Here is a 16,430-nt window from a genome sequence, read left to right on the forward strand (position 1 = left end):
GTATCCCTTTCCAGAAATAAAAATCTAGATGGATTGGATTGTCCTAATATATCTCTTTGGCTGTATGTAAGTAAGATTTTTAGCTATGAACCCTTATGAACAAGCAAGCAGATTGAAAATAAATTGATATGAATAATGGAATAATAAAGTTGTTATGGATGAAAAGGGCTTCTTTGAGGATGTATTTTATTCCCATGAATTGAAGTGGGGTGCATTTAATTTTTCCCCTTACCTATAATGCAAAGAAATATATAGCTTTCAATAATTCCGCAAAGGCACTTGAATTTACTTAAATATGTCTATTTTCTTTTCCCAATGTGCTCCTTCTTCCCATCCTCCTCTCTTCTTCTTTCCTTCTCTCTCCCCTCTCCTTTCCCCTTCCAGATCCAGTGAATCCAATACAGGCATCTTTTGAGATAATCAGTGTCAAGGAAGGAGAAAAGAGAGCAAACCAATAAAGGCAGTTTGATGCTGTGAAAAGTTCCCAGAATATTACACATTCGAACCAATTACTTAATGATTCTTAATTCTCCTCATGCAGAGTTATTTTAAAGAAAAGAAGTAATATGAAAAATAGAATCTGCCATGTTTTATGCTAAGTAAATATTTATGATTAAAGAGAAACATTTATGCATTTAAAAGCTTTATGACAAAATAAAAGAAAATTGAAAATTGAGGGATGCATCGACAGGAAGCCCTTTGTTTGGACAGCTTCAACACACAGTTTCCTAGTTAACTGCTATTTCTACAGCTAAAGCTTTCTTCTACAATCAAGATAGAAATACTAAAAGTAAAAGGTAGCCACATTTAGGAGCTGGATCAAAAACAAGGCAATAATCTCAATTTCTTAAGGATAGTAGAAATAATAAAACCTATTTGTTCAAATATCTCTCTTCTTAAATGATGGAGGGTAATTAGGCTGAACATGAGTGGTCTCATGAAAATCTTCAAAAATGTACTAAAAATGAGACTGAGGCTCTGCAGCATTTATGTAAGCAATGAGAAACTACCACAGTTGGTAGGATCTGCTGGCATGCAGCTCTCAATATAAAAGGACCCAACCATTCTGTAAACAAACAAATTCCATGGAGCCCAAAGTATGTGCTGGGCATGGAGTCAGGCCCCCAAGATATTGACATTGTGTGTGTGTGTGTGTGTGTGTGTGTGTGTGTGTGTGTGTGTGGTGTGTGTAGGGGGTGTTACTGTGGGTTTTATGTGTGGCCACAAGTGCAGGTTCCAAATATAACCTACTTAAAGAGAAATGGTATCTTCATTTTTCACGCTTCCTTGTAGGTGAAGGCTGATTATTACTTATTTCTTCACAAAGGACTTAACAAATAGTGGCTTGATAAACACCAGAAAGAGACTGCAGTGGTTTTTATTGGTTTTAAGCCCAAAAATATTTCTGTTCAAGAAATACTAGGTTCTGTTCACCAGCTGTCTGTACCTTTGAACAGGTGTCCACACATTTGACCTCCCGCACGGACACTTCTTCTAGGACACCTCAATGGATTTTGACTAGTAGTCTATATCCATTTTATAAAAGGAACATTTCCTTCAGGGCAGATGTAAACATTAAAATAGTCTCACAATTCTGTCAGGACAATTACAGCTCTATTAAGAAAAGCAATTTATGATTTCTCAGTTACTGCTACATGGCTATTTTCTCTAGGGAGAACTAACCTAAGCAGTCTTCTTAAGATTTCTGCAAGTGCTCACTTTGGCAGCACATATACTAAAATTTGAATGATACAGAGAAGATTAGCATGGCCCCTGCATAAGGATGACATGCAAATTCGTGAAGTGTTCCATATTTTATTTAAAAAAAAGATCTCTGAAATCTTGGACCTAATTATGGGCCTCAAAATTCTAATAGAGCCTACTGATATAAAATGTTTATAGTAAGACTTAGAAATTTTAAAGTCTGAGATGTATTATTTGAGAATGTCTGAATGAACACTATAAATAAAACTGATTATAACCTTTCATTGTTACCTGAAACATATGTTCATAGAAGTAAGTAATAAATTGTACAGTCCTGGCAGTTTCCAATCTCTCTATTCTACCAGCCTATTAAATTCTTGTTTGTTTGTAATTTAATTATCTTTTCAATGATTGTTTTTCCCATATTTTTATTGGTGAATTATAATTATATATATTGATGGAATTTATTTTTATATACTTGTATATGCACACAATCTAACCATACAATCTGGCCAATATCACCTCCCAGCATTTCTCCCCTCCCTCCCTACCTCCCATCTCTTGGTGCCTTTCCTCTTTTGATATTCCTTTGATTTTTAAGAAAGTTCACCCTTACCTTTGCTTTCCCTTTTCCTCTCTAGCTTCGGCATATGAGAGAAAATATCTGACACTTAATCTTCTGAGTCTGACTTTTTTCACTTAACGTGATGGTCTATTCATCAAATTATTTTTATCTTTCTTTCCTGCTGTTTCTGTTGCTCCTGAATCTCCCTTTGCTTCTCCTTCTTTCTACTTATCTGGTATATGGAGACTAACACTACAACAATTCTCTTTATTTCCAGTTGCTAGAAGTTTAATTCATTTTACAGTCTTTTATGACAAAAAGTTTATCTTTCATTACATACTGCAAATTAACCATAATAACTAAAATGTATAGATTTTGCTCCCAGATGTTAACCCAAAGACTCCATTCCCCTGCAGTTCTTCCCAAATATTTATGGGATTCTTCTCTTAACACCTTTTAAGGGCTCACACATGCACTAACCATTCCAATCCTCTTCCACTGTTACCTTTTCCCCCAGATTCTCTGCCTGGCTGTGCTTTGAAACTCAGAGAACCTTCTGCTCCTGGTACCTGCTAATCTAACAGGCAAGAAACTGGATATTAACCTGTATATGCATGTGCTCTGCCAGAAGAATCACATTGTGTTGACTGGTGGATGGGTTGGGAGAGGCTAGGAAACAGAGTTTGTACCACACCCTCAGCAGGATCTCAAAATAATGCATCTTAGGTAAAATAGAAAAGAGAGAGAGCTAAAAAGAATAAGCAACCTCTTTCCTGATGTTGAACCAAGGTTGTACTGTTAAGGTATCCATTCTATTCTCAGAATCTCCCAGAGTTTTTTCCTTCATGGCACACCTGTGATCCCAGTGGCTCAGGAGGCTGAGGCAGGAGGATGGCAAGTTCAAAGCCAGACTCAGCAAAAGCTATGTGCTAAGCACTCAATGAGGTCATGTCTCTAAATAAAATACAAAAAGGGCCAAGGATGTGGCTCAGTGATTGAGTGGCCTTGATTTCAATACCCAGTACCACCACCCCCCACACTCACACAAAAGTACTTCCCAGGGTTTTAAATGAGGATAAGTACAGAGTAAAGAGCTACTTTGTAGAACCTTCCTATTATTAAAAATATTTAGAGAAACAATAGTTTAAAAAACATTTCTGGATCCATTCCCAGGTTTGATCTGATTCTCAAACTTAAGTTACTTGACAGTAACTGTCATTTTCTTAACATTTAAGACTCAGTTGCAACATCACTGTGAAAGAATTAAGAATTAATCCTGTAGCCTGTGGCACATGCCTGAAATTCCAGTGGCTCTAGAGGCTGAGGGAGGAGGATTGTAAGTTTAAAGCAGCCTCAGCAACTTAAAAAGACACTGAGACCCTGTCTCTAGACAAAATATTTAAAAAAGAGCTGGGGATGTGACTCAGTGGTTAAGTACCTCTGGGGTCAATCCTTGGTAACCCCCCAAAAAAATATGTGTGTATAAGATTTCTGTAAAGAACATAATAGCTCACCTGTTATACAGTAAAAAAAAAAAGGCAGCCACCTTTATCATCACTGTTATGCACACATTTATCTTATGTGTACAGCTTGACTTAATCAGTTGTGTGCACAATTTTTTTTTCTCATTATGTCTCTTGGATCTATGTAAATTATTGAAAAGCCTGTTGTAGTCAGCAGGCACACCTAAATCTCAGAGGTTAATACAGTCTAAAGCCAAATTGATATTTGCACTCTATTTTAAAATCAAGAGCCACTGAGCTACATTTAACATGTCTAGAAACAAAACCAATTTTTCATAAGGCTCTTATTCCATAAAACTCAAATCTCTGTTAAAATGAATTCACTCAAGATATTGATATTGTAATGATATGACAGGAGAAATCATTAAGCATAAGTCAATCACAACAACTGTACCCTTTCACCTACACATCTCTGGCACATAGCTAACATCATCTGGAAGGGTTTTTATCCTGTAAATAGAAATAATCATTCAGCTCATCTTCTGAATGTGCATTTATTAACTCATTCAGCACCTGTTACTGAACTTTCATTATGTCATATATGCTGTTCTGGGCTGAGATGCCTTCAAGAAGATAAGTAAACAAAGCAGAATATTTTGAAGTGGAAAGAGATAAAATAAGTCTTTAATAAATCAAGGAAAACAATGAATAAAAACAAATTAGCTAGAAAGTACCAGGGAGGAATATGTATTATGATGAAGTATGTCTGGATGGGAAATGATGAGGTCACGAAATATCTCTCTGAGGGAACTATAGTTAAGATGAAACATATATAATAAACAGAAACCAGCTGCAGACCTGGTGAAAAATCAGCCTAAGCAGAGCAGGCCTTACACAGAGTATGTTGATGTGTTTGAGAAATTAAAAGGGGACTCATTGGCTGGAATTGAGGGAGAGGAGAGAAAAGGTAAGAGAAAAAAAATGTGACAATTTCGGAGGTCAGAAGTTTGGAAGCCTGAAATGTTTGAAGGCCACTGGGAGTCTTTAAAAGTGATGTGACTCATCTGAAAACCATTATCTGGGTGGAAGAATGAAAGTTTCAGGGAAGGTACAAGGCTTCCATGATTTTCGATGTTCAAAGAAGTAACAGTTTGTTTTAAAGATGAGAACACTTGTTGATGTGGGCAGAAGTTATGGTCATTTATGGAGATAAGGTATGTAGAGGTATGGAGGAGGAATCTACTTTCTCTTGAATGCACATTTCCAAATCAAGGACCCTTAACTAATGTAGATCTCTTTCCTCTTTCAGCCTTCTCTCTCTTCTTTAAGAGGAGGTAAATATAAGAGATGATGCTAGGAGGAAGGCTTCCCTTTTTTTTTCAGCTTTTCATGTCACAAAGCAGGTTAGGCAAAGGTGTGGCTTCAGGTTAGCCTGTGAGCTGGAGTAGACACAGGAATCTCACTGTGATACTACAATTAAGCTGTGAGCTCCAATTTAAAATTGATAAACCCTTCAATTATGTGACTCCAGCATCCCTCTTTGAATAGATTTAAATCTTGAGAAAATCTGTAGAAATATTGGGTAACTCATGTATTTGGGGAAATTTGCAAGCAAAAATTCGGCCTGAGAGGTAAGGTTTGAGAGATATGTAACTGGATATTTCAAGTATAATCATGAAAAAATATTAAATTCCAAGAATATGCCAAAGTAGAGAAGAAGAGTTTAGAATTAGTATTTCTTTACTATTAAAATGAACACATGGGCTGGGGTTGTGGTTCAGTGGAAGAGCATTCACCTCACATGTGTAGAACCCTGGGTTCAATCCTCAGCACCATAGAAAAATAAATAAATAAATAAAATAAAGTTATTGTTTCCAACTACAACTAAAAAAATAATTTAAAAAAAAGAATGCATGTCCTTATCACTTGAAGAAATATATTTCATGGATAGGCAACATGAATCAAAATGGGTTATAACACAATCTCTCAATATCCTTATACTTTTTACACAGAAGAGATCAAACACTCCAAATCAGATTGGGTGTCATCAGCCCAAATCACTGAGAAGTTCTCTGCTGAGTCATGCCATCCTAGAGTACCTTCTAGTAATACTTCTTTCAGATTCTCCATTAGCAATTCATCCTTAGCTTGCTCTTTGTAAATGATTTGATCCAAATAAAATTCAACTAAAAATCTCAACACTTCACCTCTGACTCACACACAGAGTACACTGTCATAGTAATTGAAGACATCTGTCCTACTGAACAATGCAGGAACAGGCTTGTGCAGCTTAATCTCTCACACTGATTAAATTATTGCCTTTTGTGGAGCTGAGCAGGAATGAAGGCTGGGAACAGAGGAAACCTTAATTTGAAGAGATGCACTTCTGCATACTGTTAATATTCTATGCAGTCATTATTTTTTATTCAAACATATCAATCATCAGTAAATCTCCAGAAAATATTAACTTTTAATTTCACCTTACCCATATTATTTATTTACATGAATGGGTAACATTAAATAAAAGACTGGCATACTGGTTTCCAACAGAATGGGTTATGATTTATCTTAATTATAAGATATCTATTTTTCATTATGGTCAGTGTTCTGTCAAGTTCATAACTAATATGTCTTAATAAATAAACAGTGAGAAATAATCAAAATAATGGTTGTTTAAAATGCTCATGCTTTTTTAAAATAAATATAGGATTTTCCTCAGATAGCGTTATTACAGAGAAAGAAGCTCTAATTTTTTATAATAATTTTAGGTAGTTGAAAATTCAATTAAAATGATGTTTGTACTAGTGAATTTAGGAAAGGATAATACTTTTTAAAGATTTTTGATCTATTGAAATGAAATAATAACTTAAAATTTTTAAACTATTTCTTTTATCTTTTTCACAAGGAGTTTCATGCAAAAATTAAACCTATCAATATATCAGGATTTGATTAAAGAAATTTTAAATCTACATAAATCAATTAAAGGAAAAATAAATAAATAAAATAAAGGTATTGTGTCCAACTACAATTTCCTCTTTCAGCCTTCTCTCTTCTTTAAGATGACATAAATTTAGGAGATGATGATAGGAGGAAGGTTTCCCTTCTTTTCAGATTTTCATGTCAGAAAGCAGGTTGGGCAAAGATGTGGCTTCAGTTTAGCCTGTGAGGACTGGTGGTGTCTCAACCCAGAAAATTTATCTGGTTAAAATGTTTAGGATTTAAATTTTACTAGAAAGCAGCCTACATATGAAGATGGACATCAAAAATTACAATATTATAGAATGGCACATGCCTCACTATAAGATTTAGCAACAGACCAGAGATTAGAAGGATCCCTATGAAGGGAACAGACAAGAAAGGAGATATAAAATTATATCTGCAATGAGTTGTGAAGGATGACTAAAAGTTTTCTTAAATCCAAAGACAATATTTTTCTTATAACTATGATTTATTTACCATCTGCAGATAGTAGCACAGAGAAAATATTTCCAACCTCAGATGGAAACAATATTAAAGTTTTATATTTATAACATTCTTAGATAAAGGTTTTTAAAAATGTGAAAATTTTAACTTCATTACAAAGATTTTGTATTTTCAAGGTAACAGCTGGTAAAATCTTTCAGGGTAAATATGTATATAAAGCAATAGGGTTTACCTGTTCAAATAATTTAGGGAATCTGAAAAAGAAATAATTAGGAATATAAAGTATGAGGAAAAAGTATCAAGGATCCATATCACCCTAATTATGTAAAGTAACTGGATCTTTACTTAATCAAACATCTACTGAGTTTCTGCAAGAGACCATTTCAGACTTCTAAAATACCAAAATGAAAGCAATTTTCTTTCATTTTGGAGTCTACAGTGTGGTTAGGAACATAATTTGCCTAGTCGTTATTATGTGGTGCAGGACTATGGCAGAGATAATCCAAAAAAAATCAGAGGTAGGGACACTAACAAAGAAATGGAGAGCCAATCAAGACTTCATGGGAAAAGAGTGCTTGATGGTAAGGATGGAAGAAACTTGGAGGAGCAGCTTAGGTAAATAAAATAGCAGATACTGATGCTCTGATTCAGGAGACCAAACTTACCATTAGCAATTTTGAAGAATGTTTAATATGAAGACATATTTCTTGGGGAATCTTCCAGGAAGAAGATCCACATTTTATTTTAGACTTTAAATCTTAAATCATTAGGCCATATTTCATTTTGTGAGAGTGTGTATGTATATGTGAATTGCATTATTTAAAGTACATGAAAAAGGACTTTCATAACATCAACATATATACTGTGCTAGCATTATTCTAGAGAGAATGATATTTTTTATTCCTAGTGCATGAAATTATTCACTTAAGGTAAAAAAATAACCTATTACCTATATTAGCAAAATAAGTTTATTACTACCTACTAAACACAATTTCTTCTTAGATATTGGTTGATGCATTTAGATGTTAGGATCCCAAAGCCTGGCCTAGGGCATTGAGGTGTCTGCCACTCCTCAGGAATAAGGAGTATTGAATTTGAACTTAATCTCTTTAAAAATCTATTCATTTTGCACTAAGCCAAGATGCATGAAAACAAAATCTATACTATCATTAATGGCTAATATTTATTAAGCCACTTACAACATGCTCTTCATCAATGATGGACTTCACATGTATTAATTCATCCAATTCTCACAACTACCTAGTGAGATTGAAACTAAGCACAAAAATAAATCAAGGATCATGTGCAAGGTAGGCAGTTCGTGAGGCTTCCCAACCTGGCATTTGACTTTAGGGGAAGTGCTCTTGTCAGCTGTACAATACAGCCTCTCTGTCAACTATCCATGCTAAATTATACATAGGACAATGCCATCTATATCACTAATGCCCTAAAGAGTAGTAATATATGCTAAGATACTATGCAACTAAACTATCAACAGGATACATGAAGACAAAGCAATCTTTCTTTAGCACCTCTTCTTTGCAGATAACCTGAGGTGTTTTTAATAGTATTAAGTCTGAATCTATGTTCTATACACTAAATACTCTATACTATCTTTCTACATATTCAGTAGTCTACATATGCTCTGTACTCTGACCCAGTTTATTTTGGTGTTTCCCAAAATGGAAACAGAGTATGGATTTCAATTTCATGGAATTCAATTTCAGTGTTTATGATTTGGCCTAAGCCACTCAACCTCTCTTGAGTTTCAGCATCCTATTTCTAAACTAGAAATAAAATGGTACATATCTGACATTCTCTGTAAATTCAACAATACAGTGGAATAGGATTTCTTACTTTTTATATGCATAAAACATACATTGGAACAACTATCTCTGTTCAAAAATATCTTTACAAAAGATAAGGAGGCCAGGTGAGAGATGAAAACACCTGGGTATAGCAAAGAAATATTATTATGTGTTGCATAACCACAATTTTTTGGTCAATGACAGGCCACATATACAACAGTATTCCCATGAGATAATAATGGAGCTGAAAAAATTCCTGTTGCTTAGCAAGAGCCTTGAAAATATAATAATGAAATGTGTTTCTCACATGTTTGTGTGATGCTGGTGCAAACAAACCTACTGTGCTGCCCATCATATAAATGGTAGTACAGATGGTATAGGTACATAATGCTTAATACTAAAAATAAATGACTGTGCTACTACTATATGTAGTTTCTATACCATAGTTTTTTATCATTAGAATATACTCCTTGTGCCTATAAAAACAAGTTTATCATAAAGTAGTATGCCATGTTATATCTGTAACAACTTCATACATTTCATGTTTATCATGTCTCTTGATTATATCCAAAGACCACATCAAGTGATTGATCTATGCTAGCTAGGTTTATGTAAGTACAAACTATAATGCATATATAGCAACACAATCATATAACAATGCATTTATTAGAATGTATTTCTGTTGTTAAGTGACGCATGTATGTAAGGAAAGAGGCTTTGAAGGATATAAGAAGGACTGATTTATTTTGCATCATGTCATTATAACTCTCAAACTACCATCAGAACAAGCACTAAAAGAAATACACTTCAGGGATGGGCACAGTGGAGTGCATCTGTATTTCCGGTGACTTTAAAGACTTAGGCAGGAGAATCACAAGTTTGAGGCCAGCCTGAACATCTTAGCAAGATCCTGCCTCAAAATAAAATGAATAAACAATAAAGCTGAGGTTGTAGCTCATTGTTAAAATGTCAGTGGGTTCATTTTCCAGTACCAAAATAATAATCATCATCATAAACAATAATAGCAATAATAATAACAAAAATACAAACACACATACCCCTCCAGGTAGTGGAAGGAGAAGGAAATGAGACCCAGGTTTGAATTCAGAGACCAATACCAGTCATTCCTAGTAAAATCCAAGTTCAGAAGACTTGCATAGCCCTGAACTTCAGGCTGCTTTTGGAGAATGAGTCTTCAGACTTGACTTGGTATCAAGTTGGATCCCATGGCCATAGGCTCTATGTCTGCCTAGCATACTTGGTGTATGAGATACTTCAGTGTTGTTTGGACTCTTTTATCACCAGATTACCAGTTGGCCTAAATGCCAGAGTGACCCTGTGCCAGGTCAACCCCACTGAATTTGGCTACAGATTTGTCCCAAGGTCAAGAGAGCTCTACTGATCCATACTCTGGGCTGCCTCTCATGTTTCCAGACTTCAGGATTACCAAGCCTCAGGCCAGCCACTGCAGCCCAGGTTTATATTACAGACTATCCCAGAGTCAGCTAGGTGTATATAACTGCTACTAAATCTCCTCTTGGGTCCACATTAGTGACCCTGACTTCAAATAAAATGACATCACCCATGTACTCAAACTCTAAGCCTGCACTCTGCCAGAATAGCCCCCTTGACCTATTCTCTATGCTAGTCCCTTAGTCTCAACTTCCATCAGACCCATGCACATGTCTTCTCAAGGAGATCCAGAATCTAGTCCTTTACCAATAGATGCTATCCCTTGACTGGCCTCTATAAATATACACTTCAAGAACATGTCCATGGAATCAAAGTTCTGGCAAGACTACGGCAAGTCTTCATTGACATGCAGCCCAGTATCCGTGAACCCCATACATTCAGCCTGCAGATGAGCACCAATGGACCCACAGACCAGCTAATCTCCACAGTCCTAGACTCCAGGAGAGGATCCCATAGCTCTGTGTATCAGGCTAGCAGGTTGACCCCAGGATCTAGGTCAGTCACCAGGGACCTAGGTTCACCCTGGTAAACCCTAGAATGAGTTACACCTCCTTAGACTTGGGTTACCCAGGTTCTGCTGGTAAACTCTGCATACCCAGGTTTCAGGCTGGTTCCTGTGGATCTTAACCCTATGCCTATGCCTATGGACTTAGGCTCCAGGTCCATTCCCATGTAATGCCCCTTCAATCTCAGGCCCAAAGACTACACTAACACCAGGTCAATCCCCATGAACCAAATTTGCAAGTCAGTCCGGAAGATACAGATTCATCTCACCCTCCACAGATTCAGCCAAAGGTTTTAATTTTAGTGGTACAGGTTTCTGGCCCAGTGCCACCAACTCAAGACACCAGGCCAGCATACCATAGGAATCTGACATTGGCTAAATGTTGACCATGCTACATAGCTTGCCCAGAACTTCTGAATGGGCTGATTAGAGAAGACCTTCCAAGACAGAGTCATTCTTCAAAAACTGAAATAAGATCTTATTTCTTCAAATGGGCAGATGTAAAAATAGAGAAAAAAAATACAAACAAAAACAAGGAGACATAATACCACCAAAATAATGCAATATGCTAGTAACTGACCCTGAAAAATTGGAGATATACAAAACTGTCTGAAAAATAGTTCAGATAAATGCATTAAGAAAATTCAGCAAATTTCAAGAAAACTTAAGAGAAAAAAGCCAATAAAATCAGAAAAAAATGAACATTCCAAATAAAAATTTAACAGAGATGAGAAGTATAATGAGTGAAATTAAAATGCAATATAAAGTATTAGCAACAAAAATGATTGAGAAGATAAGACAGCAACAAAAGAGAAAGTATTCAAGTTATAGAAGTTTAATGAAAGAAGTTAAAAAGGTTATTTAAAGAAATAGAAAATTTTCAGATTCTGGGGATAAATACAAATGTTAAAATACATGAAGGTGAAAGATATAACTTATCTCTCAAGAAAATAGAAAAAGAACTAAAGTAGTCTGGCTTTAGAAGGAAGGAAATAATAAAGATCAGAAAGAGATAAACAGAAACTGTAAAAGTGATAAAAAATCAATGAAACTAAAATTAGTTGTTTGCAAACATAAGCAATGGTAAACTTTATCTGAACTAAAAAAACAAGAGAAAATGCTAATATGTAAAATCATAAATAAAAGATAGGATATTACAAGTGACTTTAGAGAAATACAACAGGTCACAGGAGACAAAACTTATAAGTATATGACAATGAATTGTATAACCTGGAAGAAATGAATAAGTTCTTAGGAATACATAGTGTTACAAACAAGACTGAATAAAGAAAAGACTTGAACATCTGAGCAGATCAATAAAAAATAAAGAGAATGAATTAAAGAGATTAAATAAAGAATAATAAATTATCTCCCTTAAAGGACAGACCAGGGATTTCAAGATGGCAGACCAGAGGGAGTCAGCATCCTGTGTCACTCGATGACCCATATCTCACCTAGTTGGAATACTGCATCTCAGGGTGTGTAAGAGAACCCCTATACAGCTGATTTCCACAGAAATCACCAGCACCCGTGACCCCCGAACAGGGCATAGAGCCTCAGCGTAAAGCAGCACTCCAGACCTCTGGGTCCCCAAAGCCAAAGCCCGAAGTTCTAGCCCACACAGGGCTCTCAAGCACCTTAGCAGAATCACCAATCAGCACCTCTGCAGAACTCCAGACTGTTCTACTCTCATGCAGGTCACTTGGCTACTACCTATCCACAGCATAATGCCATCGTCCAACACACAGGCCACACTGTCTACCACACTCTGGGTCCCTACTCTTGCCTGGACCATCCCTTGGTCAGCCAGAGCCCACTGTAAGGAGACTTTAGCCAGACTTCTGAAGTCTGAGGTGGCCAAGTCCCTCCCTCATCCACAGCATTTCCATCTGGAGTCTGGCCTCCCCCCTCCAAACTGCCTCCCAGTGAGGAGGAGACCCCTCCACTCCATGCCCTTGTCCACGGCTCTTCCACCTGTTGTGAAGGGTCTTGGTTTCAGCCATCGGGGACATTGTACCACTGCTGCCCCTCCCCATTATCTGCTCAATGATCTATCCAGATGAGCTTGGCCCAGGATTCCTGGCTCCAGACAAGTGGCTTCAGACAACCCCAGACAACTTCCCTCCTTCCTCCTGTTCTCCGTCTTTAGCGGACATAAACACAAAGTTACTTCTGGAAAGCAGAGAAAGTCTCTGACTTGGAGAACCCAGGTCTTCCTGAACAATGGAGGGTAATTTGAGTGCTTCCTGCATCCATGATGTAGAGACTGGCATTCTATTTAGATCAATTTTTGGTGTATGACCAGACTGAGAAACAAGACCATCCAATCAAAAAATATATTCTTGGAGTGATGGTCTTTGTGTGTGTCCAGGTGTTGGGGAAAGATTTTAAATTTCTTTATTATCTAAAGAGTTCAGACTCTGTTGAACCTAACAGACAATAACAGGAACCTCATTCTGTGCTATTCATTTATAGACTTGTCACAAGGGGTATGCTGCAGAGAGTGGCAACTTCGACAATAAAGGGGTTAGAGAGTCTCTTTTTATTTAAGCTGAGATTCAGAAGACATTCAGTATCTTTTGAAAATATGGCAGAGTGGATAATGACTGTTTTTTCTTGCCTCCCAAGGCACATGAAGAATGAAGAATTAAAAAATGAATTCTTAGAATGAATTCTAAAAGAGAAATTTAAAAAAAATGAATTCTGTGTCTCTCTTAGAATTTCCCATCAGAAAGCACATAATAAACTTGGTCTATTCTGCTATTTTTTTGTTGTTGTTGTTTCATTTTCAAATAATTTCTTCACTTGAATTCTGGAAAAAGTTTTCTGCAGAATGAGGTCACAGTTTTAATTTGATACACAGTGACCTGTCAGACCTTGTTGATTCTACCCAGACCAAGCAACATCATTATCAGTCTTCAGATACAAAACATTGTTCCTCTCACTTTTTATTCTGTGAAATGAGAACGTTCATTTAAAATAGTTGGTCTAACAGAAATATAAAGTGACATTATATTTTAAATACAATTTAAATTTTAAATGTGTATTTAACATATTAAAAGAATTAACAAGAAATAGGTGAACTTGATTTTAATAATATATTATATTTGGCTCAATACATCCAAGACATTATCATTGCAACCTGTAATCAATATAAAAATAACCAATAAATAAAGGTTTTCTCTCTCTCTCTTTTTTTTATTTTTTGCTTGCACTAATTCTTCAAAATATGGTAGATATTTACACTTATAGCACATCTCAGTCCAGACCATCACATTTCAAGTGCTACATATTGGATAATGATGCCTAGATAGGGCCCAGGGTCCTGTCTGATCTGAACTTGTCATCTAGGTTCATGTCTTTGGAAGAATTGCCTTTGTTTTACCTTCTAAATCACCCTATTTCAAACAAAGTATCAGGAGGTGCAATAGTTGTAAAACAATAACTACAAGACTTTACCAGTCCTGACTACCTGCCAAACAACGTTCTTAGCATTTAAACACATGAACAACTATTTTGGAGAGGACAAAACTGAGGCACAGCGAGGCTCAATTAATTCTTCCAGGTCACAACCAAGGTGACAAGCAGAGACTTCAACCCTGGCATCAGCTCCAGAGTCTGGGTGGGGTCTGTCATTTTGGACTTTGCAACTAGGGTGGAACCATGGAGCAGAGAGCGGCTGGACTCACCCTCAGGGAAGGAGTGGGGCTGGTCTTGGCACTTCTTCCCGGAGGCTCTGAACTTCAGAGCACACTCAGCTGAACTCATTCCACACATGTGGAGTCCCGGGGCTGCATGGATCCACAGACTGCAATCCAGGCATATGAGTGCCCTTGCCTTGTTCTTAAGTCTCTTCCCAAAAGGCAACTTATGAGGATATACATTTCTTGAAAACCACCATATTCTTCTTATTTAAGCATTTTCTTCTTTGAAATTAAAGCTTCTGATGACTCTCCCACTTGCTTTCCTTTTGTAAAAATTAACCAGCTCTGGCCCATTGAGGGAAAATGCTGATTAACTTTTACCTGACACTTCCAGTCTTGGTGGATCTGGAATTGCACCTAGAGGCTGACTCTCAGTTAACAACCAAGTCCCTTCACCAGGACAGGGACATTCTATCAATGTTGACAGGCCACCATGTGAGTTTGTTTTTATTTTTAAATTATTTTTTAGTTGTAGTTGGACACAATACCTTTATTTTATTTATTTTTATGTGGTGCTGAGGATCAAACCTACCGTCTTGCACGTGCTAGGCAAGCGCTCTATTGCTGAGCCACAACCCCAGCCCCACCATGTTAGTTTATGAACCTGGACTTGGAATTGACACAGTTCTTTTTAGCTGCCTCTTCGTAGCATCCAGTAGTCCTACTCCTGGGTCAGGAGGCTTTATAGCATTCCTGAGCCATAGGGGTTGACTTCAGTTTAAGAGGGGGTTCCAGGCTTAGTTTTTACAGACTGTAGGTCCTAGGTTTGGCCACTGCTTGGTATGGGTTCTCTGGGGTCCATCTGTGATTCAGCTCTCTATAAAAGCATTTAGAAAGTAGAAGACTGATTGGACACTCTTCAGGAGTTCCTGTAATTCTGGAGACTACAGACTGAATATGGGTGTTACGGTTTCGATATCAGGTGTCCCACAAAGGCTCACGTGTGAGGCAATGGAAGAAAGTTTAGAGGTGAGATGATTGGATTCTGACAGCCTCAACCTAATCAGTGTGTTGACTTCTGATAGGGATTTATAGTGGTGAATGTAGGTATTAGGGTCTGGCTGCAGGAGTGAGTCGCTGCGGAGCGAGTGTCTTTGGATCTATCTTTTGTGAGCTGCGTCTAGTCTCTCTCTATTTCCTGGAGCCATATCCTGAGATGCTTTCCTCTAATATACTCTTTGGCCATGGTGCTCTGTCGCACCTTGGGTCCCAGGACAATGCAGTTGACTGAGACCTCTGAAATCACAAGCCCCCAAAATAAATTTTTCTTCCTCTATCATTGTCCTTGTCAGGTCTTCTGGTGGCAGCAGCCAAACATCTGACTAGAGCAATAGGTGAGTTGGGAGGAAGATGAGTGGCAGAGTAAAGCAGGCACGTGATAGTCATCAAGCCACCAAGAACATTCCAGACTTAATATGCTTAAAAAATGCTCAGAACACTGGATGTAAAGAGGCTGTTTACCAAAGATCACAAAGACTAAGATGTCTTTTCATTCCAAACCCTCGATTGCAAACCTTCTACCTCTGAATTCCAGCATTCCTGAGGCCCAGTCAAGAGGGTTCTTGGGAGGAAGGAAGGTGATCACTGCAGCATCCCCCCAACTCTCTACCTTGCCCACTTGTTGCCTTAACAGTGCATCACTTGGGACCTTTATTTATTCATTTATTTTGGGTGGTCTCCTCTAACATGCCTGAGCTTTATGAATACCTATGAACTCTGCAGGTCTTGCTAGGTCTTGCTCATTTTGTTTGTTGCACAGGTTCATCACAGGGCCCAGTAGAGAAA

The 16,430-nt window shown here is 37.2% G+C and overlaps 1 non-coding gene across 1 annotated transcript; it reads left to right on the forward strand.

Annotated features, from left to right (window-relative positions):
* The first annotated feature begins 1,711 nt into the window (after positions 1-1,711).
* LOC144372869 (U6 spliceosomal RNA) lies at positions 1,712-1,818 on the forward strand. Its single transcript, XR_013432714.1, has one exon. It is a non-coding gene; the product is annotated as a U6 spliceosomal RNA (small nuclear RNA).
* Positions 1,819-16,430: the final 14,612 nt, after the last annotated feature.

Source organism: Ictidomys tridecemlineatus, unplaced genomic scaffold (genome assembly GCF_052094955.1).
Source record: "Ictidomys tridecemlineatus isolate mIctTri1 unplaced genomic scaffold, mIctTri1.hap1 Scaffold_178, whole genome shotgun sequence".
Classification (NCBI taxonomy): Eukaryota; Metazoa; Chordata; class Mammalia; order Rodentia; family Sciuridae; genus Ictidomys; species Ictidomys tridecemlineatus.